A 23,928-nucleotide genomic window follows, 5' to 3' on the forward strand; every position below is an offset into this window, starting at 1 on the left:
TTGTCTTCAAATTTGGTAGTAATTTCTTTTGCATGTGTGCGCTATTCTTTTTTAAGATACCAAGGAAACACTGCTTGGGGTCCAGCTGCAGCGGAGACCCCATCTTGTCATGTAGAAAGGCTACCACCTGTTGCCAGTAGCCCCGGAGCTGTGGACAACTCCAGAGCAAGTGGAAAAAGGTGCCTCCAGCCGCCTGGCACATTGGACAGCCAGGATCCCGATCAGGTTGGTATCTGGACATCCTAAGGGGTGTGAGGTAGGCCTGGTGAACAATAAACGTCTGTCAGAAAATTTCGGGAACACCTTCTGACAGGTCTCTAGTGCCTCCCCCCACTCCTCATCCTCAATAGGCCCCACATCCCGGGTCCAATGAGTCTTAAGCCCATAGGCTATCTCAGTGGAGGAGGGCACATGAAGCTCGGCATAGAAGAGGGAGATCAAGTGGGCAGGAACTTTTTTTTTTTTTAAATTTGTGTTTATTAAAGTTTGCACAAAACAGACAATTACAACACAATGCCACGCAGGGCAGCACTAACACAAACAAATGACAACTGGGTGCGGAACGCGTGGGTCAGCTGTAGATATCTATAATACATATGGGCTGGGAGAGAGAACCGCTCCTACATGTCAGCGTAAGACCTTAGGGTGCTTCCCGCTAGTATATGCTTCAGCAGGAATACACCCCGCCTGCTCCACAAAGAGGAGTCAGGAAGCGAGCAGAACTCCTGAAGTGACTTGTTATGCCACAAGGGGGTAAAGTCATGGAGGGAAGGGCCTTTCAGTCTGTGCATCACCACCTCCCAAACCCGGCTGTAATGAAAAAGTAAGGATTTAGGGTACAGTCTCTCCACCGCGCCCCTGGTACCCCGCAGTATTGCAGTCAGTGGGTCTTGAGAGTGGCAGGTCCATCTATGGCACAAAAGGGTAAGAAACCATTCCCTGTCAGTCTTGTCTATGTGGAACAACTGGGAGAGCTGCGAAGCTAAATAGTAAAGGTTGAAATCAGGGAGCGCCAGACCACCAAGTCCGTCGGGTTCTTAAGTTTCCTCCAAGAAATCGTATGTCTGCTCGATCCCCAAACAAAGGCCTTGAGAAGTGACTCCAATTGTTTAAAGTGTTTCAGGGCTAAATATCCTGGGGAATGCCATACGACATACAGCACTTTAGGGAGAAGGACCATTTTAATCAGGTTTACTCTGCCCATTACCCCTAAAGGTAATTTGGACCACGCTTGAATTTTAGATTTTATCAGAGGGAACAGGGGTTGGATATTTTCCGTGACATAGTCCTGTGGGCGTGTTGTAACCGGGACCCCCAAGTATTTAAAGCAGGGAACACATTTAAGGGCAGGGTTTGCAGGGGTCACCGCGGAAGGGGTGTCATCTATAGGGAGAATTTGTGATTTATCCCAGTTGATCTGGAGGCCCGAAAATCTGCCAAAGCGCTCTATAAGGGAGAGGGATGTCAACAGGGAATTGTCCGGGTCTTCCAGGTAAAGCAGGGTATCATCAGCGTACATACTGATCTTTTCCGTAAGGGAACCCCTGCGAAATCCGTGGATATCAGGGTGGTCCCTAATGGCAATAGCCAAGGGTTCCGCCACCAGGGCCTAAAGCAGAGGGGACAAGGGACACCCTTGACGGGTGCCCCTGGATAGAGGAAACTCCGACGAGGTCCAACCATTAGCCAGGACTCTCGCTAGTGTACATTACTTTAATGCGTTGGAAAGCACATTACATACATTGATGCAATGTAGTGCCATTCATTTCGGTTGGCACTCCAATGCACCTTGACAACAGATGTGCAAGGAAGTGTGTTTTGGAGACTTTGGTGTGTTAGGTGTATTCAAATGAACACAATGTGCTTACTGTAATGCATGGCAATACTGTGAAATGGGCCCTAAAAGCTCACACCATTAGTACAATGGTAATCAGGCTACTTACTGTGTTTGTTGGGATCCGGCTTTTAATGGCATTGATTTAATTTTCTTTCCTGAGGGGGCTGGATTAGAAAAAGAAAGACAACATATTGCTTATAGTTTATTAGTGACCTATTAGACATGTGCATGGTGAAAAAATGTGTTTTGTTTTATTAATATTCGTTAATCTAGTTATTTTGTTTCATTCACTTTGGTTGATTCGTTCAATTTATATTCAGAATTCACATTCAGAATTCATTTTGTCTTTTTTGAATTTTCTTTGGATTTACCGATTTTTTTCGATTTAAAACCTTCGAATCAATACATTTCAAATCAGTCGAATCGAAAACTTTCGATTTTTTTTTTCGATTCCAATGCAGCAAAGGGAACAAACAAAACAAAAATCTTCATCAAATAATTACAATGACTCTTTAAATCATCTTTGGCTTAACAAAAACAGCATTATTTCGAAATGGTACCCTAATAACACACACAGTCTTTGATTTCAGAAATATGTTTACAGTTCCAATTCGACTGGAATTTGATGTAAAATTTGATTCAAATGTAATTTTGAATTTCCAAAATAGGTACAAATTTCATTTTGTTATTCGGAGCATTCGGTAAACTTTGTTTTTTTACTTTACATATCAGAATCTCTGAATAATGAAAAATGTATCTGAATATTTATTCAGAACAAAACGAACCGCACATGTCTATGATCTATTGATTCTTGTTATCAGAAAATATGAATTTCCCTTTATGTAATGTTTTGCTGCAGAGGAAAGCAGGACAGTGCTGAATTTACTCCAGAAATACTTTATGTGCTGTTTTTTTTTTTTAACTTGTAAGAAAAGATACATTTTTCCTGAAGAGTTGAAAAAGGGTGTACTGTACTGCCGGCACATAGTTAAATACTTACAAACGCTATTAACTCTCTAACTGCAAAGCCAATGTGCAGCAGAAATAAAGATTTAAAACAGACAGAATGATGAGTATTTTAAAAAGGTGCCCTAGTGTTAATTACTGGTTTATAATACTGTGCATAAGGTCTGTTTAGACAGGCTCTCGTCCTGTGTGGTGCTTGAATGCTAGAATGCATCAGATTTTGTGAAATCTTCTAGAGTGTGGGGAGGTAGGAAGGCTTCTCAAATAAATCATAGTGTGGCACCAGTCAGTGACAATTGAGACAATAGTGTGGTATGGATTTTTGTGGGGATTTTTCAAGGGGTTCCCTTACAATCCATTCCAGACCCATATCCAGGCAAGCAGTCTGGGTGGCCAAAAAAGGAGGGAGTAGCAAGTGTGGGATTCACTTTGAAAGCCATACTAGACCTAACCTCATTTAGCTTAGGAGGTACTCTGGGACTTTTTTTGTCTCAGGAAGACTGTGTTAGGCATACAATAAATTCACAGATGGGGAAAAAAATTAATTTGGGGTTAGCAACAGCATGATCCCATCCTGTGTGTCTAATAGTCAGCTCTTCTATAATGAAAACTTCACGGTTAATCATACAGTAGTTAATTTGTGTTAGCTTTACATGAACACTGATTTTCTGCCTGTTGCCTCAAAAATCTTTTTAATGGGGCCCCTTCGCACCCTGGGACCCTATAGCAGCTGCATGGGCAGGTAGCAATAGTTACCTGAATGCTTTTCAGCATCAGAAAAGAAAACATAAACAAATATATCACACATTACTTTTCCTAGAGGTGATTATATAAACTACTGTCAAGTTTCTGAAATTTTGTCAAGTAAGCTATTGTCTGTAGTCATGTCCAAAATAGTGTTTTTTGGGGAAGGTGTTTTTTTTTTTTAACTAACCTTCTTCAACTACATTTTAAATTGTTTAAGATGGTGAGCTGAGTTCCTTCCTACAAACAGCAGACGTATATGACACCTGGAGGTGTAATTAACTCCTCAGAATGAGACTATACCTACTACTTAGCTCCACATCACTCATACTCCAGGATCAACATGATATTGTCAGATGTTATTGTGCTGCAAAGAACCATCTCTGTCAAAATTCACTCAATAACATGGTCAGACCTTGCTCCAGTGACTATCCTTCTCAAGGAACAGCAACAAGTCATCCCAACCTACTTATGGAGAAATAACGTCACACTTTTTTCGGAAGTCAACCATAGGGAAAGGATTTATAAACAGCTTCAATAATATTTTGATTTAAATAACACACCCAATGTAAATGTAGTGTCCTTGTGGTGTGCACATAAGGCTTATAGTAGAGGCCTTCTTATCCAAGCAGCTGCTAGAAAAAAGAAGCAGAAAGCCCTTGCACTAACCACTTTACTTAATAAATTAAAAGCAATAGAATCACAACGCAAAAATAACCCGACCCCACAAATCCAACCTGCCCTGTTCAATTGCAGACAAGAAGTACACTTTAGCTTAATCTCTGATCACCAGAAAGCTATACAATCAGTTAAAGCTTTATATTACTCTCATGCCAGACCAAATTGGCAGGCCAAAATTGAGCTCCATTACTGACCCACATAGCGGTAAGAAAGGAGCATCATTCAATTGTGATAGCAAAGGCTTTAAAAAATATTACCAGGATCGATATAATTTACAGCATGATAAAACACTCCTCAAACAATAGAACCCATTATAAACACCTTTTTAAATTCAATCAATCTGCCATCGCTCGCAGCAGAGTCTTTATCCTTTCTAAATTCCCCAAAAGTGGATAAAGAACTCATTAGCTCGGGCAATAACGCTTTAATAAAGGACAATAACACAGTACATTGGAATTGCACTCACACTTTTCCTTTAAGACAATCGCTTTACAGCATTCCAACAGGAGCTACTCGCTCCTCCCGTCCCTCCAGATGGTGACTCTGCGGTCTCCTCATCCGCGGCTGCCACCGCTGTATCCCCGCTCTCCTTCACTTCCTGTGTTGCCTGGTCACCGGATGCCGGTTCTAGTGCGCCTGCACACTATACCAACGTGATCTACGGCGCCTCAGGAGAGCCTCAGCCAAAGCCGGAGCCACAAGTTGTACGGAGCTGCGAGGTGGGGGATTCAAGACACGGGTGCACTGCCTCTGCTGTTACTACGGACAACGCGTTTCGGAGGCTGAGCCTCCTTCCTCAGGTCCCACCTTGCTTCCTGCTAACGCCCTTCCCTATATACCCGGGATACCATCGGCCCTAATTATATAGTTGTGTATTCTTAAAGGGGCCAGTAACCGATAATCCTTATCCACCTTGGCTGGGACGGGAGAAGCAAGGGGCTATCCACTTTTAAAAAACATATATTAAATACATTTTTTCTAAATAATTATTTTAAAACCCCGTACTTCTATCATACCCCAAAGATACACAAAAATCCAGTTTGTCCTCCTGGTAGGCCAATTGTAGCAGCCATGGAGAGTATTACCAGCAGACTCTCCCAATATGTGGATCTCCATCTACAGCCGATAGTTATATCACTCCCGGCATACATTAGGGATTCCACACAGGTGCTGGAGATACTACAGAATTATAGGTGGGAACCCAACTATCTGTGGCTATCCCTGGATGTGTGCTCCCTGTATACTTCGATACCCCATGAGGGTGGACTAAAGGCCGTAGAACACTTCCTGTCGGGTGCGGAGTACCTCAATCCGGACCAGTCAGGATTTATCAGTGCTTGCACGCAGTTTGCACTGGAAAGGAATTATTTCGAGTTCCAGGGAAAACACTATAGACAGATTTCAGGCACTGCGATGGGCGCGCATTTTGCACCATGCTACGCAAACTTATTCATGGGGTTTTGGGAAAAATTCCATATTTGGATGCAGAACCCGTTTGCACAGCATTTGGTGTACTATGGGCGTTACATCGATGATGTAATAGTGATATGGGATGGTACAGCTGACAGGGCAGTAGAATTTGTGAACTACTGTAACACCAATCCGTATGGCATTAGGTTTACGCATGTACTAGATGTGAAGTCCCTTGTATTTTTGGATCTAGAATTGACCTGGAATGAAGAAGGGGCTATCACCTCCAAAACGCACTTTAAGGAAACAGCAGGTAACTCTTATTTACATTGGAAGAGCTGCCATTTGCCCAAATGGAAAGAAAACATACCCTACAGTCAATTCTGTAGGCTGCGTAGAAATTGCACAGATACTGAGCAATATCTGTTGCAAGCAAAAATTTTAGAGAAAAAATTTATGGAGAAAGGGTATGCTGTGCAGCACATACAAAAAGCCAGAGATCGCTATATAGAAGGCTGTAGTAGCAAGGCAGCTGTGGAGAACGGTGCTCCCCGAGAGGTTATGTTTATTACAAAATTCAATAACCAACATTGGGCCATTAAGAGAGCTTTGCAGAAACATTGGCCTATTCTGCAGCAGGATGCAGCCTTGGGTAGAGTGCTCCCCAAAAAACCCAAAGTGGTGTTCAGGCGGGCTAGCAATGTAAAGAGTCTGGTTGCTCCAAGCAAAATAAAAAGTATGAAATGCCATAATAAAGCATCCACTATCCCAGTTCTCTTTAATATGGTAGGCTCCTACAAATGCAAGCAGAGCAGATGTAAGGCTTGTGCATTTATGCAACATGGCAAAAGTAGCTTTACATCAGTTGCAGGGCACACCTATAATATCAAACAATTCATTAGCTGTGGTACACAGTTTGTGGTCTATGGCTTGAGGTGCCCATGTGGCTTAATTTATGTTGGCAGGACAGTTAGAGCAATGCGCACCAGGTTTGGCGAACATCGCCGGTTTATTGAGCAGAAAAAAGACAAGCACAGCGTGCCAAGACACTTCTGTAAAGCGCATGGTGGGGATACTGCAGGCCTGGAACTATTTGGGATTGAAGCCATATCTATGACTCTCCCAGAAGGTGAAAGGTTTGCGATCCTGTGCAAGCAAGAAACATTCTGGATCTTTACGCTTGGGTCCATGTCGCCGGGTGGGCTCAATGAGGAGCTGGAAGTCAACACGATCATTTGACATATCAGTACGGGGGTGTGGGCATGGTAGTGTGGGTTCTAGCACATGCACATACACATGGTTACTAGGGGTAGGGAACATAGTCCCTGCCCGGCCATGTGTCTGTGAAGTGTGCACGGAGGCATACGCACATTCGTGTCCATACAACAATATCTGAGCAGCTGGGTATGAGAGTCGGTGTATATGTACAGATATATATTATATTTTTTTGGGGATACTCAGGGTGTCACCACCGATGGGTATGTGTAGGTATATGTATTTCTCATGTGTGTGTGTGTATATATATATATGAGAAATATAAACAACTGCCATGTAGTATATTTGGTTGGCCTATATGGAGTAGTATTTTCATATACTAATTGATATTTGTATATGTGCCAAATGGAATTGAATCTTATTTTATTGTATTTTAATGAGACTAGTATCCTTTTTTTTTTTTTTTTTTTTTTTTTATTTATTATGTGTATTATCCTGACTTATGAAATTATTTTGGTAGATGGATGAGAGATAATGTGGAATTAATATGATCTGTCGACTATTGGCATTAGGAAATGCTGATATACTTTTAGGATACGTTTATGTATTTTAAGCAGGAGACAACCATTGCTATGTAGGGAATGTGATATCCAAACATGTATCTATAATAGCTCTGGTTAATATCTGCGCTGGTATTGTACTGTTTTAAATTGTATTTTAAATTGTATCTTAAACTTTATTTTTAATATATGATATTTAATATATGTTTTTTAAAAGTGGATAGCCCCTTGCTTCTCCCGTCCCAGCCAAGGTGGATAAGGATTATCGGTTACTGGCCCCTTTAAGAATACACAACTATATAATTAGGGCCGATGGTATCCCGGGTATATAGGGAAGGGCGTTAGCAGGAAGCAAGGTGGGACCTGAGGAAGGAGGCTCAGCCTCCGAAACGCGTTGTCCGTAGTAACAGCAGAGGCAGTGCACCCGTGTCTTGAATCCCCCACCTCGCAGCTCCGTACAACTTGTGGCTCCGGCTTTGGCTGAGGCTCTCCTGAGGCGCCGTAGATCACGTTGGTATAGTGTGCAGGCGCACTAGAACCGGCATCCGGTGACCAGGCAACACAGGAAGTGAAGGAGAGCGGGGATACAGCGGTGGCAGCCGCGGATGAGGAGACCGCAGAGTCACCATCTGGAGGGACGGGAGGAGCGAGTAGCTCCTGTTGGAATGCTGTAAAGCGATTGTCTTAAAGGAAAAGTGTGAGTGCAATTCCAATGTACTGTGTTATTGTCCTTTATTAAAGCGTTATTGCCCGAGGTTGCGTGCGCTTTTCTTTACAGATTTGAATTGTTTTGATCCGCCCCCCCCCAGTGGAGTGAGAGAGGAGCAGCAGCAACCAGGACATTTCAGCCAAAAAAACATACAAACAAAGGAGGTGAACACATGGACAGCGCCATGGGCTGGTGAAGTACTCCTCTTTGTACTTGTTGCATATCAGCATGTGCAGGATTGTCCTTTTTGATTGTTAAAGAACTCATTAGGAATCGATAGATTTACAGCAGAGTATTACAAAACATTTTATAACATTCTGATATAACATATGCGTAACCTATTTACCAAAGTTGCTGCTTCTTTTCCAGTTGAAATGCTGCAGGCTACGATAATTGCCCTACCAAATCCAGGGAGGAAGTCGGACTTTCCATAAAATTTCAGACCCATTTCCCTCCTAAACACTGATCTGAAAATACAAACCCGATTCCAAAAAGTTCATATAAAAAGAAGAAGATTGCCCACGGGACTTTAAATGAGGTGGACCCAATAGTCATAAAACTCAAGTTGAAATGTATCTGGGTTATTGTATAGAACCAATATACACAAGTAAAACAACATGAATGTTTGACATACACAAAACAGAACATGGTCATACAAATATATTAAAATATCTCATAATAGTAACAATATGCACATCAATACAAATGTCTTGAAACTTGACGCACGTTTCGTGGGTCACATTGCCCACTCGTCAGGAGTGTAAGTGTGCAGGCAAGTCTGAAAATAAATTATTATTGTTGTATTATAAACATGCAGGGTTGATGGCTATTGGAGTATGAATGCTCAAAAATATAACCCATGTGGGGAGACAGCATACTCACAAATATAACCGCGTCATTGTGCTTAAAACCAGTGCTTCCATATGGCGGCGGCCAAATAGTCCAACAGGGAGCTGAGGGTGCAGGATCCAGAGGCATTGTGTCAATTCAAGGAGAGCAATGAGAGTGTGTTGTAAGTAAGTAAGCAGCTACTTCCTGTAGAAAATCAGCCAATAAATGATAATGGTTATATATATTAGATGTATCAGAGACATGAATATGGACCAGGTAATGAAAAGAAATAACCAAGGGTAAGGAAAGGTGCCTCGGTAGATAAAGGTAAACCAAGTAGATAAGGATGAAAAAATTGTTAAAAGACTAAGTAAGACCAATAACCATGGAGTGCATATGTGAAGTGATGAAATAAAGACATGAGAAAAGAAAGAAAAGTGGAGAAAAGGGTAGAAAAGGGCAGGAAAGGGTGGAGAGTGAGTGGAAAGTGCTGTAAACAATTATAGCAAGATGGCTGCATGCTTACCATAAAGGAATGAATGCTGTTGTTTGGTATCCACCCTGTGTTCAAAGATTGGACTGTCTGATCACTCATCACTCAAAAAGTTGGGATACTGTACAAATTGTGAATAAAAACAGAATGCAATGATGTGGAAGTTTCAAATTTCAATATTTTATTCAGAATTAGAGATGTCCCGAACTGTTCCCCGGCGGACAGTTCCCAGCGAACATCGCTTGTTCACGTCCGCTGCTGCGGGCGAACATATGCGATGTTCGGTCCGCCCCCTATACTTCATCATTGAGGTAAACTTTGACCCTGTACACTTTCCAGCCAATCTGCACACATTCCAGCCAATCAGCATACCCTCCCTCCCACACCCTCCCACCTCCTATAAAAAAGCAAGGGCAGCATCCATCTTAGATCATTCTGAAGCAGTGTTAGTAGTGAGATCAGGGAGAGTGCTGCTGCTGTTGTTAATAGGGACAGTTGTTAGTCTTATTAGATTATAGATAGTGTTCTCGGTCCACTCCTGCTGTAAGGACAGCATCCTGACAGCACCCCAAAAAGCTGGTATTTGAGTATTTATATATATCTATTGTGCAGTTGCCTGCCCGGCATGTGTGAGAGGCCACAGACCCACCACAGACTGTACTGTGTGCACACCACACTCATATTGGATGGCACAGTACCTTGCAGTTTAAAAATATTTTTTTTTCCTCTGTCATAATTGCAGTGAGTGTCAGGTCCACAGAGTGTACTGTGCCCACTGCAGTGCCCACCACTGATATATATGGTGGCACAGCAGCTTGCAAATTGAAATTTTTTTTTTTTATAATTGCAGTTGCCTGGCCTGCCAGTGACTGTCAGGTCACCAGAGTGTACTGTGCCCACTGCAGTGCCCACCACTGATATATACGGTGGCACAGCAGCTTGCAAATTGAAAAAAAATATATTTTTTATAATTGCAGTTGCCTGGCCTGCCAAGGAGTGTCAGGTGCACAGAGTGTACTGTGCCCACTGCAGTGCCCACCACTCATATATACGGTGGCACAGCAGCTTGCACGCATAGTACCACAAATCTAAAAAAAAATGACAGGAAGAGGCAGGCCACCCCGCAGGGGCCGTCGTGGTCGTGGTGCTGTGATTTCCTTTGGCCCTAGAATAATGCCCAGTGTTCAGAAGCCACGTACCCTGAACTCAAAAAATTCTGAGGACATAGTTGACTGGCTTACACAGGACACCCAATCTTCTACAGCTCGAAACCTTAATGCACCATCCTCCTCCAGCTCATCTTCGGGCACCTCTCAATTTACCACTCGCCCGCCCGCCGGCACCACCACCAACACTAGCACCACAGCCGCTTCACTTGATCTGTCAGAGGAGTTATTTACACATCAGTTGGAAGAAATAAGTGATGCGCAACCATTAGTGCCAGAGGATGTAGATAACGGGGATATGTCTCAGTCAGGCAGCATTATACACATGGACGTACATTGTGATGATGATGATGATGTTGTACCTGCTGCTGCTGCCTTTGCTGAGTTGTCAAGTGAAGCAGCTGATGATGACGATGTGTCCGTGGATGTCACATGGGTGCCTGCTCGAAGAGCAGAAGAAGAGGGGGAAAGTTCAGATGGGGAGATAGAGAGGAGGAGGAGACGAGTTGGAAGCAGGGGGAGGTCATCGCAAGGAGCTAGTGGCACAGTCAGACAGCCTGTATCGGCACCCGGGGTCAGCCGGACAGCACGCCAATCAACGCAAGCTGTTGCCACCACCAGAATGCCGTCATTGCAAAGCTCAGCAGTGTGGCATTTTTTTTGTGTGTCTGCCTCTGATAGCAGCGATGCCATTTGCAACCTGTGCCAAAAGAAACTGAGTCGTGGGAAGTTCAACACCCATCTAGGTACAACTGCTTTGTGAAGGCACATGATCTAACATCACAAACGCCTATGGGATCAACACATGAGTAAAACCAGCACACAAACTTAAAACCACCATCCTCCTCCTGGTCCAGCATCTTCAGCCACGTCAACCACTGCTGTCCTCCTTGCCCCCTATCAACAACCCGCCACTCCGCCTCTCAACTTCAGCAGTTCCTGCTCATCTGCCCACAGTCAGGTGTCTGTCACGGAAATGTTTGAGCGTAAGAAGCCAATGTCACAGAGTCACCCCCTTGCCCGGCGTCCGACAGCTGGCTTGTCGGAACTCTTAGCCCACCAGCTTGTATTTTTACCATACAAGCTGGTGGAGTCTGAGGCCTTCAAAAAATTTGTCGATATTGGGACACCGCAGTGGAAGGTCCCCGGCCGACAAGGGTCCATCTGACCACTGATAGCTGGTCTGCAAAGCACGGTCAGGGCAGGTATATCACTTACACTGCGCATTGGGTAAACCTGCTGGCGGCTGCCAAGCATGGAATGCGTGGCTCTGCAGAGGAGTTGGTGACACCGCCATGACTTGCAGGCAGGCCTGCTGCCACCTCCTCTACTCCTCCTACTCCATCCTCTTTGCTAACCTCCTCGGCTGAGACCTCTTCTGCTGTTGCGTCTTGCTCCACACCAACTGCACCCCCCCCAGCTCCCCAGGGGCTATTCCACATGCCGGATACGACAGTGTCACGCTGTCTTGGGGTTGACTTGCCTGAAAGCAGAGAGTCACACCGGACCAGCACTACTGTCCGCCCTGAACGCACAGGTGGATCAGTGGCTGACCCCGCACCAACTGGAGATCGGCAAAGTGGTGTGTGACAACGGAAGCAATTTGTTGGCGGCATTGAATTTGGGCAAGTTGACACATGTGCCGTGCATGGCACATGTGTTGAATCTGATTGTACAACGCTTTGTGCATAAGTACCCAGGCTTACAGGATGTCCTCAAGCAGGCCAGGAAGGTGTGTGGCCATTTCAGGCGTTCCTACACAGCCATGGCGCACTTTTCAGATATTCAGCAGCGAAACAACATGGCAGTGAGGCGCTTGATTTGCGACAGCCCGACACGTTGGAATTCAACACTCCTAATGTTCGACCGCCTGCTCCAACAAGAAAAAGCCGTCAACGAGTATTTGTATGACCGGGGTGCTAGGACAGCCTCTGCGGAGCTGGGTATTTTTTTGCCACATTACTGGACGCTCATGCGCAATGCCTGTAGGCTCATGCATCCTTTTGAGGAGGTGACAAACCTAGTCAGTCGCACCGAAGGCACCATCAGCGACATCATCCCATATGTTTTCTTCCTGGAGCGTGCCCTGCGAAGAGTGCTGGATCAGGCCATTGATGAGCGTAAAGAGGAAGAGTTGTGGTCACCATCACCACCAGAAACAGCCTTATCATCGCTTGCTGGACCTGCGGCAACGCTGGAAGAGGAGTCTGAGGAAGAGGAGTCAGAGGAGGAATGTGGCTTTGAGGAGGAGGAAAACCAACCACAGCAGGCATCCCAGGGTGCTCGTTGTCACCTATCTGGTTCCCGTGGTGTTGTACGTGGCTGGGGGGAAGAACAGACCTTCAATGAGATCAGTGAGGACGAGGAATTGGACATAAGTAGCTTGGCATCCAACCTTGTGCAAATGGGGTCTTTCATGCTGTCATGCCTGTTGAGGGACCCTCATATAAGGAGAACGACCTGTACTGGGTGGCCACGCTACTAGACCCCCGGTATAAGCAGAAAGTGTCTGATATGTTACCGAATTACCGGCAGTCGCAAAGGATGCAGCAGTTACAAAACAAGTTAAAAAGTATGCTTTACACAGCGTATAAGGGTGATGTCACAGCACAACGGGAATCTAACATGGGAAGAGGTGAAAGTAATCCTTTTCCTACCACAACCACGCCGGCAAGGACAGGACGCTTTACAGACGTGTTGTTGATGGAGGACATGCGGAGCTTTTTAAGTCCTACGCATCGCCACAGCCCTTCGGGGTCCACCCTCAGAGAACGACTCGACCGACAGGTAGCAGACTACCTTGCCTTAACTACAGATATCAACACTCTGAGGAGCGATGAACCCCTTGACTACTGGGTGTGCAGGCTTGACCTGTGGCCTGAGCTATCCCAATTTGCGATAGAACTTCTGGCCTGCCCCGCTTCAAGTGTCCTGTCAGAAAGGACCTTCAGCGCAGCAGGAGGTATTGTCACTGAGAAGAGAAGTCGCCTAGGTCACAAAAGTCTAGATTACCTCACCTTTATTAAGATGAATGAGGCATGGATCCCGAAGGGACTGACAGTGGGGGATGCATTTGACTAAAAAAGGCCTGATGAGATGCCTTGGGCTAAAAATGGTCCACACGCTGCTGTATTTAATCTCTGCATGCCGGATGACTTACATGACTTCTCCGCCACCAACTGCGGTTCAAACCGCAAGGTTTTAGTGAACTTTCTGCCTGGAAAACCTAAATTTTTCCGGCCGCTGCTACAGCAGCGGCTGCAACAATACCTGCTTTTTCAAGCATGTGTACATCCCTAATTTTTCTGGCCTCTGGTGCTACACTGTGGCTGCAAAAAACAAAACACACAAAAAAGGCACATACATGTGTCAATTCCCCTTCGTGATCGTTACCTTGTTGTGGTGAAGGGGCTTGCGTATCACAATGAAGCGATCACCTCTAGGAGTGTGTTGGCAATGTTGGCACACCCCAGATGATAAGGTCGTTGCTTCATTGTGAACAGACCAAAAGTGATCCGCTGGATGATTTTTCATAGAAAAAACATTAATTTTCTTTATGATCATCTTGGGTTATCATTAAAGCCTACTAGGCCAACAGTGGGCCCACACTGCAGAATCATTGTTTTCTGGGTCACTTCTGGGTCAGCATGACCATAGGCTTTGAAAAACCGCCATCGCCTGCAATCTCCCAAACGTGCGCATGAGCACAGTCATCACTACAGCAAGATTGACGCATAGAGGAATAAAATTTATGTCATGAGTGTGTCAACTATTGACAACAGTTTGCGGTTGCCTAAAATCTATTCGATACACATCCCCTGATAGGGGACGTAACAGGGATTAAACTGATAAGAATAGTACCACTTAACACACCACTCATAAAGGATAGCACAGTACATTGCACGGCGCACGCGCCGTGCCCAAAATTGGAATTAAGAGGACAGACCAACCATCTTTTTCCATCTCCCGGTTCCTAAAATCTATTCCGTACACTGGCCCCTGATAGGGGACGTAACGTAACAGGGATTAAACTGATAAGAACAGATTTTTTTAATTTGAAAAAAAGAGGACAGCCTCTGCGGAGCTGGGTATTTTTTGGCCGTGTTACTGAATGCTCATGCACAATGGCTGTAGGTTCATGCGTCCTTTTGCGGAGGTGACAAACCTGGTCAGTCAAACCCAAGGCAACATCATCGACCTCATCCCATATGCGTTGTTTCTGGAGCGTGCCCTGCGAAGAGTGCTGGGTCAGGCCGTAGATGAGCATGAAGAGGAACAGTTGTGGTCCCCATCACCACCAGAAGCAGCCTTGTCGTTGTCGATTGCTGGACCTGTGGCAACGCAGAGAGAGGAGTTGAAGAAGAGAAGTCAGAGGAGGAAGGTGGCTTTGAGGAGGTGGAAGACCAACCACAGCAGGCATCCCAGGGGGCTTTTTGTCACCTTTCGGGGACCCTTGGTGTTGTACGTGGCTGGGTGGAGGAAGAGACCTTCAATGACGTCAGTGAGGACAAGGAACGGGACATGGCTAGCTTGGTATCCAACCTTGTGCAAATGGGGAGTTTGCGGTTGTGCAAATGGACTGACTGACTGTTAAATGGGTGTCAGGTCACCTGTGGCCAGGTGACAACTGCACCCTGTTGGAGGCAGGAGCGCAGAGCAAGGTAGTGAACCCGATAGTAGACTGCTGCGGATGGACCAGAACGTGAGCCCAAGATTCCCCAGGGCGCGGAGTCTAAACCCAGCAGGTGTTCACCAGAGCCTCTAGTGGTGAGGATGGACTTGGCTGCAGCTGGGCCCAGGTCGCGGCCCCTAGGGTCCCCCAGGTCACGCTCCGTAGGGAGAGAAGGGAAGCAGCCACTCAGGACACACAGAATGGTGATGGGTAAGCCGAGGTCGGGGTAACAGGCAGACAAGGGTAACCACGGGACAGGCCAAAGGTCAGGGTAACAGGCAAACAGGAATAGTCAGAGACAAGCCAAAGTCGGTACACAGAACAGTAGATCAAGCACACAGGAAACTAGCAACAGGGAACAGAAAAGCAGACCTGCAGTGCACTGGTTAATATAGACTTCCTGGAATGGCCTGGGGTGGAGCCAAACAGGGAAGAGAGATGATAAAAGCAGCCAGAAGGAAGAGTCTGGCCCTTAATGCAGACATGAGGAACAGGTAAACTACCAGACATTATTGCATGTCCATGACAATGGAGAGTTTGGTCTGTCACTGTGAAACGGGCGTAACCCTTACACTACCTGATCGATACAACATCATACCTGATCGTATACACACACTGGATGTTTTAAAGCACGTTATTCCAAACAATTTAGGAATGTTAGGTGATTTATGCCCTTTATGGATTAAAACCCGACTCTGCGTCAACTACGTAATTTTCCATGGGAGTTTTGCCATGGATCCCCCTCCGGCATGCCACAGTCCAGGTGTTAGTCCCCTTGAAACAACTTTCCCATCACTATTGTGGCCAGAAAGAGTCCCTGTGGGTTTTAAAATTGGCCTGCCTATTGAAGTCTATGGCGGTTCGCCCGTTCGCCGCAAATTTTAGGTTTGTGACATCACTATTCAGAATACAACATAGATGACATATCAAATGTTTAACCACTTGCCGACCGCAGAAAGTACATATACTGCGGCGGTCAGCCCCCCCCTGGGCAAAGTGACGTATCGGTACGTCACTCGCCCACGAGCCAATATGGGGCAAGCACGCGCCGCCGGAGGCGTGCTCCTACCCCCGCTTGTTCACTGCCATCCCCGCGCGAGTGACCGGTGGCTCCGATGACCACCGGCCACTCATGATCTCCCGCTGGAGAGGGAGAAAGGCAGGCGGCTAATGTAAACAAAGCCGCCTGTCGTTCTCCCTGGTGTAATTGCAGAGATCATACGATCCTGCTATGTAGGATCGTATGTCTCTGTGGTTACATCAAAAGCCACGCCCATTGACAGTTAGAATCATGCCCCTAGGGACACACTTAACCCCTGGATCTCTAATAAAGTTTACCCCTTCCCTGCCAGTGTCATTTTTACAGTAACAGTGCATATGTATAGCACTGATTACTGTAGTAATGTCACTGGTACCCCCAAAAGTGTAAAAAATGTCAGTCAAGAGTCCGATCTGTCCGCCAAAAAGTCGCAGTCCCGCAAAAAAAATCGCAGATTGCCGCCATTACTAGTTAAAAAAAAACAATAAAAATTACATAAATCTTTCCCGTAGTTAGTAAACGCAATAACTTTTGCGCAAACCAATCAAAATACGCTTATTGCGATTTTTGGCCTTAATTTGGCCTAAAATGTTAAAAAAAATGTGATTTTTACATTTTTTGGGGGGGGGGGGGATTTCATATAAAAAAATGTGAAAAATATTGTTATTTTTTCAAAATTGTAATTGTCGCTCTTTCTTTGTTTATAGTGCAAAAAGTAAAAATCGCACAGGTGATCAAATACCGCCAAAAGAAAGCTCTGTTTTTTGGAAAAAAGGACATCAATTTCATTTGGGTACAGCGCTGCACGACCACGCAATTGTCCGTTAAAGTCACGCAGTGCCGAATCGCAAAATATGCCCTGGTCTTTGAACAGCCAAATCCTCCGGGGCTTAAGTGGTTAAACCGAGAAAATTTATAATTTAAGGGAAAAATACGTTGATTTTAAATTTCATGGCAATAACACATCTCAAAAAAGTTGGGACAAGGCCATGTTTACCATTGTGTGGCATCCCCTTTTCTTTTTATAACAGTCTGCAAATGTCTGGGGGCTGAGGAGACAAGTTGCTCAAGTTTAGGAATAGGAATGTTGTCCCATTCTTGTCTAATACAGGCTTCTAGTTGCTCAACTGTCTTAGGTCTTCTTTGTCACATCTTCCTCTTCATGATGTTTTCTATGGATGAAAGATCTGGACTGCAGGCTGGCCATTTCAGTACCCAGATCCTTCTTCTACGCAGCCATGATGTTGTAATTTATGCAGTATGTGGTCTGGCATTGTCATGTTGGAAAATGCAAGGTCTTCCCTGAAAGAGACGACGTCTGGATGGGAGCATATGTTGTTCTAGAACTTGGATATACCTTTCAGCATTGATGGTGCCTTTCTAGATGTGTAAGCTGCCCATTCCACATGCACTCATGCAACCCACATACCATCAGAGATGCAGGCTCTGATGTCCTTGTCCTTGTCGTCTTTAGTCTAAAAGACATGGCGTCTCAGTTCTCCAAAAATGACTTCAAATTTTGATCCGTCTGACCACAGAACAGTTTTCCACTTTGCCACAGTCCATTTTAATTGAGCCTTGGCCCAGAGAAAATGCCTGCGCTTCTGGATCATGTTTAGATATGGCTTCTTTTTTTGGCCTATAGAGTTTTAGCCGGCAACTGCGAATGGCACGGTGGATTGTGTTTTTTTTTTTCCATTAAAGATTTTTATTAAATATTAAGGCAATACAAGCATAATAACATACAGCATAGAAAAAGCGCAGAGCAGCGTGAACATGGACATCAATTGCATCATTATACAAGGAGGTGCATTCAAGACCTGCGGTGCTGCAAGTAGGAAGTTAGTCAATTGACATAGCCATAGTCTTCAGGGAAGGGGGCAAAAAGGAGGAGGACGAAGGACAGAGGAAGGGGAGAGAGAGAGGGGAGGGATTGAGTAAGATAGGTGGAGGAATGAGTCTATAATAGGGAGGAAGGGGGAAGAAAGAAACAGCCAAGGGTGAGGTGGGGAATTGGGGAAAAGGGGGGGGAGGAGAGGGAAGGGATAAGGGGGGGAGGAAAGACGAGAAATGAAGAAGGAAGGGAGGGAAGAATGGAAGAGATGGGAGAGGAGAGGAGGGAGAAAAGGGGAAGAGGGGGAAGATAGGAAAGAGTAAGGGGGAGGAGGGGGGGTAGGGGAGGGGGAGGAGGGGAGGAGGGAGGGGGGATAGATAGGAGGAAGTAGGTGGAAGAGGGGGGGGAGTGGCCTGGAGGAGAGAGGGAAGGGGAGGGGGAGGCGAAAGCAGGGAGGGAAGTAAGAAGTGGAGGGGGGGAAGGGGAAGGAAGAGGGCTGGGGGGGAGAAGGGACAGGAGGAGGGAAGAACGGGGGGTGAGAAGGGAAGGAAGGAGTCCCTGAGTTGGGGGAGTAGGAAGGGGGAAAGGAAGAGCATAGTATGCATGTTAAAGGGAGTAGGAAAACATGTCAATAGCCATATCCAGTATTACCAAAATAAAAGGGCAATAGGAGATTGGAAAAGAAGGGTGTAACAACTAAACAACATAACAACATAACAACAGCTGGTCAGCTGAATTATCAACACATCAGTTTCATACTATTCAATATTAGATTTTACCCTTGAGCCAGGAGGACCATTTAGACCAATCTTTATCGAATCTGGCACCGCGACCGGCCTTATGGGCTAGTAGGTGCTCATAAGCGAAATTCGTTTTGACTCTATCAATGATGTCTGAGACTTGGGGCACAACATTAGATTTCCATTGCTGAGCCACTAGGCTGCGGGCAGCCAAGAGAATATGGGTAATTATGGAGCTGCTTTCGGGAGGGAACCTCTCAATCCCTACATTTAATATCGCCAGTGCTGGAGAGGGCCGGGCAGGAAGCCCGGAGATATCCGATATTATAGAAAAGAGCGTATTCCATAAATTAGTAAGGTGTCTGCAAGACCAGAAGACATGCATAAGATGGGCCACCTCGCCACAGCCCCTCCAGCATAAAGGCGAATGGTCAGGTACAAATTTGGCCTGTAGGGTGTAAGGTACCAGCGCAAATTGATCTTCTGGGATAGTTCCCAGTGGTTGGTGCAGGAGGAGGTCTGTTTGATGGAGCGGAAGGCTATTTTCCACTGAGCGGCTGTAAATGATTCCCTCAGATCTACCTCCCATTTCGTGAAGGGAGCGGTTGTGCAAAAATCCATTTTGGCTTGAAACAAGTTGTAGAACAGGGATGTTCCCTTGACTGAGCGTAAATTGCCCAGCAGGAACAGCCAACCCCTCGAGGGCAAGTGGATATGTGGGGATGCCAAGGAACGGAGAAGATGCGCCACTTGTAGGTATCTATAGTGTTCCGAGGCCGGGAGTTCAAACTCCATCTGCAGATCCTCAAAGGGTTTGAGGGTGTCGCCTGACAGGATATGGTCAACATTACTAATGCCCCTGTTTCTCCACACCTTAAAGGACGAGTGGGGTATGGCCATTTCCAGCACCTCCAGTGGCACGGGAACCCGGAAGATCCTGCTTTACGAACGCCCTCCATGCCAATAACGAGGCCCTGACCGAGATAGGCAGTCCCTCCAGTGGCATGAGGTTCCATATGTCCGCCAAGAGCACCGTCCGCAGAGGATGGGAAGAACAGACATCCGCCTCCATGGCGCTCCATATTGCATGGGACCCGGGATCCACCCAGTGTTTCAGCTGGGTCAGATGAGAGGCAAGGAGATAGTCCCTGATGTCGGTCATACCCATCCCCCCCGCGGACCAGTGCTTGATAAGAAACGAGTGGGCGCTCCTAGGTCTCTTCCCCCTCCTAACCAACCCCCTTAGTGCCCTTTGCAAGGAAGGTGGATTGTGTTTTCAATGACAATGTTTTCTGGAAGTATTTCTGAGCCCATGTTGTTATTTCCATTACAGTGGCATTCCTATATGTGATGCAGTGCCGTCTAAGGGCCCAAAGATCATAGGCATCCAGTATGGTTTTCCGGCCTTGACCCTTACGCACAGAGATTGTTCCAGATTCTCTGAATCTTTGGATGATATTATGCACTGTAGATGATGATAACTTTAAACTCTTTGCAATTTTTTTGTGAGAAACTCCTTTATGATATTGCTCCACAATTTTTTGCCGCAGCATTGGGGGAATTGGTGATCCTCCGCCCATTTTGACTTCTGAGAGACACTGCCACTCTGAGAGGCTCTTTTTATACTCAATCATGTTGCTAATTGGTCCTCCAGCTGGTCCTTAGTAGGGATGATCGAACGGTTCGGGTCGACCATCGGTTCGGCCCGAACATTGGGTGTTCGAGGTTCGGCCGAATTTAGAACTTTTTGCCCAAAAAGTTCGGAATTCGGCAACCAGAACCGCCCAAAATGCAATGCTTCAGGAAATGGGCTTTAAAAGCCCGTGATTGGACCAGAACCATTAGCAAAAGCCAATTGAGGGGGCAGGAGAATGCTAGGAATGTGATTGGAGTGACTAGGGGGTCCCTAGACCAATCATTAGTGAATACGCCCCCCAGTATATAAGATCGCCCCCGCCATATTCCTAGCATTGTTATACTGGACATGGAAGAGAGTGGAAGCAGTTCTGTTAATTTTACTTTAAAAGTGTTATTTAGCTATTTTTAGTGTGAGGAAAGGGATATCTAGTGTAGTTAGAGTGCTCCTTTACACTTAAGTTAGCTTCAAAAATTTAGTTTCTGTAGGGAAAGTGTTAAGTGTAAGGGGACCGTAGTGTAGTGTAGGGTTAACTGGCAGTGACTGCTATGGCAGGGTGACAAAACCCTTCCATAGCAGGGTGACCGCTATAGAGAAATTATCATTTCTCTGAATTGCTTCGGCACACCCATATGGCTTCTCACCAGCCAAGCATTTTTTATGCTGCAGGGGCTGCCACTGCCAGTGCTTTTTTGAGGACATGTTTGATGTCAGACATGACATCTGAACATGTGTATAGGGGGTATATATAGACATATATGTCTGAATATATACCCCTAGACATATATAGGTGTGATAGTAGCAGAAATAAATGCTTGCGCTAATGAAATCATTTACAGTAATATATTTCTGCTACTATCACACCTATATATGTCTAGGGGTATATATTCAGACATATATGTGTATATATACCCCCTATACACATGTTCAGATGTTTTGCCTGCCTCAAAAGAACCCAAAAAAATGCCAAAAAAACGCTAGCGTCAAAAAAAAAATGCCCAGGTGTGTTTTTGCTGCCATTTTTTGGGGGGTTTTGGAGGCAGGCAAAACATCTGAACTTGTGTAAAGTGGTGTATATACACACATCCATATATTTATATACACACCTAGACATATATAGGTGTGATAGTAGCAGAAATATATGCTTGCGCGAATGAAATCATTTACAGTAATATATTTCTGCTACTATCACACCTATATATGTCTAGGTGTGTATATAAATATATGTATGTGTGTATATATACCACTATACACAAGTTCAGATGTTTTGCCTGCCTCAAAAGAACCCAAAAAAATGCCAAAAAAATGCTAGCGTCAAAAAAAAAAAAATGCCCAGGTGTGTTTTTGCTGGCATTTTTTGGGGGGTTTTGGAGGCAGGCAAAACATCTGAAATTGTGCACAGTACCACTATACACAAGTTCAGATGTTTTTCCTGACTGCAAAGAACCCAAAAAAATGCCTGCTTTGAAACTGGCAAGGTGTGGAGAGAAGCTAACCCCCTGAGCTGAAAGTTTTCTAATACATACAATCTTTTTTTTCTGGTTCTGGACATGCTACAGAGCTGAAACTTCACAGGTACACCTTTTAGATCCCCCAGACACAAAATCACACAAAAAAAAAGTTCTTAAAAATTGTCATTTTTGATAAAAAAGCCAATTATTGAAAAAATTAAAAAAAATATATATATATTTTTTGATTTTTACTTTGGATTTCAGATCTGGGGGTCTAAAAGGTGTACATGTGAGGTTTCAGCTCTGTAGAATGTCCAGAACCATAAAAAAAGATTGTTTGTATTAGAAAACTTTCAGACAGGGGGGTGGCTTCGCTGCTGTAACACCTTGCCGGTTTAATAGAAGGCATTTTTTTGGGTTCTTTGCAGTCAGGAAAAACATCTGAACTTGTGTATAGTGGTACTGTGCACAAGTTCTGATGTTTTGCCTGCCTCCAAAAACCCCCCAAAAATGCCAGCAAAAACACACCTGGGCATTTTTTTTTTGACGCTAGCATTTTTTTGGCATTTTTTGGGGTTATTTTGAGGCAGGAAAAACATCTGAACTTGTGTATAGTGGTATATATACACACATACATATATTTATATACACACCTAGACATATATAGGTGTGATAGTAGCAGAAATATATTACTGTAAATGATTTCATTAGCGCAAGCATATATTTCTGCTACTATCACACCTATATATGTCTAGGTGTGTATATAAATATATGTATGTGTGTATATATACCACTATACACAAGTTCAGATGTTTTGCCTGCCTCAAAAGAACCCCAAAAAATGCCAAAAAAAAAGCTAGCGTCAAAAAAAAAATGTCCAGATGTGTTTTTGCTGGCATTTTTGGGGGTTTTTTGGAGGCAGGCAAAACATCAGAACTTGTGCACAGTACCACTATACACAAGTTCAGATGTTTTTCCTGACTGCAAAGAAGCCAAAAAAATGCCTTCTATTAAACCGGCAAGGTGTTACAGCAGCGGAGCCATACTCCTGTGCTGAAAGTTTTCTAATTCAAACGATCTTTTTTTTTCATGGTTTTGGACATGCTACAGAGCTGAAACATGTACACGTACATGTACACTTTTTAGACCCCCCAGATACTAAATCCAAAGTAAAAATCAAAAAATCTCTTTTTTTTTTTTTTTCAATAATTGGCTTTTTTATCAAAAATGACAATTTTTAAGAACTTTTTTTGTGTGATTTTGTTTCTGGGGGGGGTCTAAAAGGTGTACCTGTGAAGTTTCAGCTCTGTAGCATGTCCAGAACCAGAAAAAAAGATCATATAGGTGTTAAAGTTAAAGGAGGGTCCCGACCCACATCCCTGTTCTACTGAAAATTTATCTTTTTTTTTTTTTTCATGGTTCTGGACATGCTACAGAGCTGATACTTCACATGCACACCTTTTAGACCCCCCAGATACTAAATCCAAAGTAAAAATCAAAACATCTCTCTTTTTTTTTCAATAATTGGCTTTTTTATCAAAAATGACAATTTTTAAGAACTTTTTTTGTGTGATTTTGTGTCTGGGGGGTCTAAAAGGTGTACCTGTGAAGTTTCAGCTCTGTAGCATGTCCAGAACCAGAAAAAAAGATCATATAGGTGTTAAAGTTAAAGGAGGGTCCCGACCCACATCCCTGTTCTACTGAAAAATTATCTTTTTTTTTTTTCATGGTTCTGGACATGCTACAGAGCTGAAACTTCACATGCACACCTTTTAGACCCCCCGGATACTAAATCCAAAGTAAAAATCAAAAAATCTCTCTCTTTTTTTAAAATTTTTTCAATAATTGGCTTTTTTATCAAAAATGACAATTTTTAAGAACTTTTTTGTGTGATTAATAGTTAATGGGGCATGACCCAGAACCCTAGGCACTTTTTAGGGGCAT

Source organism: Pelophylax lessonae, assembly GCF_965119305.1.
Source record: "Pelophylax lessonae genome assembly, chromosome: 7".
NCBI lineage: Eukaryota > Metazoa > Chordata > Amphibia > Anura > Ranidae > Pelophylax > Pelophylax lessonae.